Source organism: Frankliniella occidentalis, unplaced genomic scaffold (assembly GCF_000697945.3).
Source record: "Frankliniella occidentalis isolate FOCC.00 unplaced genomic scaffold, Focc_3.1 Scaffold119, whole genome shotgun sequence".
NCBI classification, from domain to species: Eukaryota; Metazoa; Arthropoda; class Insecta; order Thysanoptera; family Thripidae; genus Frankliniella; species Frankliniella occidentalis.
The window spans coordinates 373,130-377,362 of record NW_026267247.1 but is presented as its reverse complement, the minus strand read 5'-3'; positions in this window follow the sequence as shown (position 1 = coordinate 377,362).

The following is a 4,233-nucleotide window of genomic DNA, read 5'->3' as shown; positions in this document are numbered from 1 at the left end:
GCGTGCTGTGGAAACCTTTTAAAAACTCGCACCGTGAATCGAAAGGGGTCCATAATTTGACAATTCCAATATGTCACAAAGATTTCATGAGTTTTGTTTTAGGATTCCGAGAGTCCTTACATTTGAGGGGGGGGGGGCTTTTTAAAATTTTAAGGATTTTAAAAGGTCACAGGACATCCATAGATTTGATGCAGTATAAACAAAAGTGTTCAACTGTTCAACACTTGCAAGTGTGCAACTTCCTGTTACATAGATCCAAGTGCTCAAATCGCTAGTTATACACTTGTATGTGTGCAGCTTATCAGTTACACCCGTACGTACATGTTTAACAGCCCCGTCTAACGCGCCCTTTGTTAAACACTTAAACATACAACTACAATTTTCCGAGAATATCGCACGGTTTATTTCCGACGTTGTGGGCATGGACATTAACCGACGTTGTCGCCCGATATTCACATGCAATGGGGAGGGATAATTCAGTGCTGTGGCCCGTACACTTGCCGAGCACACCGTAGGCATTTTTCCGAGCATATCGCACGGTTAATTTCCGACGTTGTGGGCTTGGACATTAACTGAGGTTGTCGTCGGAAAAAGTATGACGTTTTCCTCGGCTTCTGGGCATGGACATTAACCGAGGTTGTCGTCGGAAAAAGTATGACGTTTTCCTCGGCTTCTGGGCATGGACATTAACCGAGGTTGTCGTCGGAAAAAGTATGACGTTTTCCTCTGCTTTTGAGAATCAGAGGAAAAGGTAGAAAAAATCCCAACCCACATGAAAATCCGACCCACTCCTCGGATTTATCCTACCACCGGACTAACAGTGAAAACGAATCATTCAGAACGTAAAAAGTAAAATCGTTGGTTAAAACAACTAAAACCATTGTTGGGTTTCAGAGAAACTTCGCGAATTTACGCGAGAGCAGGCATCGCGGAACTCGAGGCTTCGCGATAGCTCAGGACACGCTGACGCTGCGACGCGTCTGGCGCACATCAAACAGCTACCCGAGCTCGAGGTGTAGAGACATTCGGACCCTAATGGCCGTTGTCAGGGAAGTGAGATAAGAGCAGCAAGCTACGCGGGCGCGTAGTAAGGAAGACGTTATCTAACTGTAGCTTCCATTTTACCGTTTGTCATTACCAAATTTTGATCTTTGTGGAATCATAAATTTTGAGCTGTTGTTTAGGTGCCTGTACTTTTTAAACGTACAACTTTGGGACGAGTTCCTCTTCAATTTTCTAACGTGGGCCCACCGTCCAGGCCTTACTAACTTTTCCGCCAAAAATAATCTCTAAAACCTCTAAGGTGTAGGATATACAGGTAAACGGCGCACAATAGGATCCGTCCGAGAGATGGGCGTTTTCCCAGTTACTGACCGACCGCGCAGATCGCCTAGCTGGTCGCTGCTGACCGCCTGCAGGTGAGAGGCGGGGAGAAAAGGGTGCCTCCTTCCGGTCAGGCGTTGCCCGCTCGCCCGTCTCGGCGGTCAGTCAGATTCGCTTTATTAATCATTTCTGATCTGTCCTCAAAATCGCATCAGAAATCTTAGAATCTAGGTAGAATTAACGCATTTTTCTGTTTGACATTGTTATGACGCCTTCGCTGGCGGGACTGCAACAATAGACTCAGGCTAACCGGTAGTGTCGAACCGTGTGTAGCAGTCGTGCGGCTGGTCTATCCCTGCCAACGTGCTCAAACGATTGTCAATTGCCCAACCGGTTTATTGGCAATTGGCAGTGCCTGCTAGTGACGCAAAGCGGGCTCTAACGGTCTTAACACTGCTTACCATAGAAATTTGGTTTGGGTTAGCCGTAACATCCAAGTGTGGTCATCAATCTGTGCACATCAAGGATGGAGTTGATAGCAAGTATTTCCATTGGTAAGTAGATATCTAGTATACCACACCTACCTAACTGCTCTGGAAATCCAATATAAGTGTGTACTGTACATGTATGCGTTATTTGCCGTATACACGGGGCCACCACTTCGGTTTAGGATGTTCACAGGTTTACGCTATTACAGGGATTACGCGTGAATTTTGTTTAATTTCTGGCTCTAAAACTGATTAATTTGGACAATAAGTTTAAATTTAGTGGTAATGTTCTAAAATTTTGTCAAGCATTACAAGGAATTCACGAGGATTACATAGAGATGACACTCTCGCCTGGACACAGGATTATGCGAGTGTTAACCCCCTCGGCCCCTATACCTACATGTAGTTAGCAACTAGTGTGAACATGATCCTGTATGCAGCAGAAAGTGCGTATATGATCATATATGCAACATATAGTGTGTACATGGCCAGGAACACACTTGGGCACATAGCTTTTAGCATAGACTATTTGCTGCATACATACTTATGTACACACTATTTGCTGCATACATGGCTATGTACACACTCACTGTTTGATGCATACATGAAGGTATTCAGCAAATAAGACTAAACCGTCTGTAAAGGCAATACACCACATTGCACACCTGGGTATTGCCAGATTACTGATTTATGATACCAACCTTCGATCTACCGCTTTCCATCTGTATCTGTACTTTTAACTTTTTATCTTAAGAAACGTAAAATAAAGACGGTTGACATATGTAGCTGGAGCTGTTATTATAACACTAACAGTTGCAATAAAAAGCAGAAGTAGCAGGCAGTAGAAACGCTCTTATTCGGCCGTAACCCATACGCGGGCCCAGCTGTGCTACCGCCCGTGTACGAATGAGTAGAGATATTCCGTCGATATTTGGACGATACGCTATCGACGAACAATCGCCAATGTAACCACGAAATAACACCGAGAATAACCACCAAATATCGTCCCAAATAACGACCAAGCGTCTACCAAACTTTGGTGGATATTTTGAAGTTATTTCGGGCACATTTGGTAGATATTTGGTGGAGCTGTTATGTACGAAATATCGTCCAAATATCTGTAAACGGCGCGCGGCGCTATGTTGGTAGAGGGGGGCGACGTTGCCACGTCTCCTTACCCCTCACCCGTGACGTCATCGCCGGGCGGTTCTTTTGAATGGACCGGCGCGCGGGATGGAAAGAGCATCGGTGCGTCCTACTAAGGGGATCACACGCGCTGTCGTCGCCTAGCGAGTGAAGTGTGCAGTTCGGGACGCGGTGAAATTCACAAAACAAGTGTGGGTTGACAAAAAAGTTAATAATAATTATCAGTTGTCACTTACATTTAAACAAAACATTATAAACTTAGAAAAATTAGCGACACTAGAACTCTAGTAAGACATAACAATCAATATATAATTATCAATACATCCTGTCAAAAGGAAACAAAAGGAACTACTGGTTACAGTACCATTACCAACAAACGTATTAAGATTGTGTTGAGACATTTCGGTCTGTCGATTTCTTGAAGGAGGAGATTACTCGTGGTCTGGCATTGGAGTATGGTATATGTCAGTGATGTCAGTTGAGTCAGTTGGGTCGGTCGGGTCAGTTGAACCAGTTGGGTCAGCAGGAATTACCATCTCTTGATGAACAGTAGAATCGTTGTCCAGGTCATGTCCGCCACTTGATTCCCCTTTAGGGGGTGGGGTTAACTGGGAGTAGGAAGTGGTTTCTCGGAGGGGGTGGATCGCGCCCAAAATGTTCGAATGGGGTCCTAGGACACCCGTACACCAAATTTGAACAACTTCCGACACCCTCTCCCTCCCACCCGACCCTTTAATTCACGTTCATCTGCAAAACGGGGCTGGGTGCAGCCCTCCAGCGAGTTTGCCATACCCACCTCACTTTACACAGACGTTGCCGCATCTCGCCCTTTTCGCCGCTCCTGGGGCTGCTGCGCATGCGTATCGCCCCAGCGAAAATAGCGCCACAGGTTCGTCGTTTTGATGTCGTGATTCTTAGCATAATTCTAGATATTTTGTAAAATATTCTGAAAATGGGACTGCCATGCGTGTGTGGTCGCATAGCGGAAGAAGGGTATGAGTAGTTCCTTATTGAATGTTATTGGATATCTTCATTTTGTTGTGATGAGTAATTTTGGTGACTTATGCTTTTTAGCCCGCCCTTCTGCTTTGAAAAAGCTATCCAGCGGGCTAATGCAAACGACCTCGTGTCTGTCTGTCTGTCTGTCTGTCTGTCTGTCTGTCCGTCTGTTCCACTTGAAAGAGATGTGCTAGAGACTTCAAATTTTCAGGGTATCTTAAGGTTCACTCCTAGAAAAAGAAACGCCTACGGCAAATCCTGGCAACCAACCCTAAGG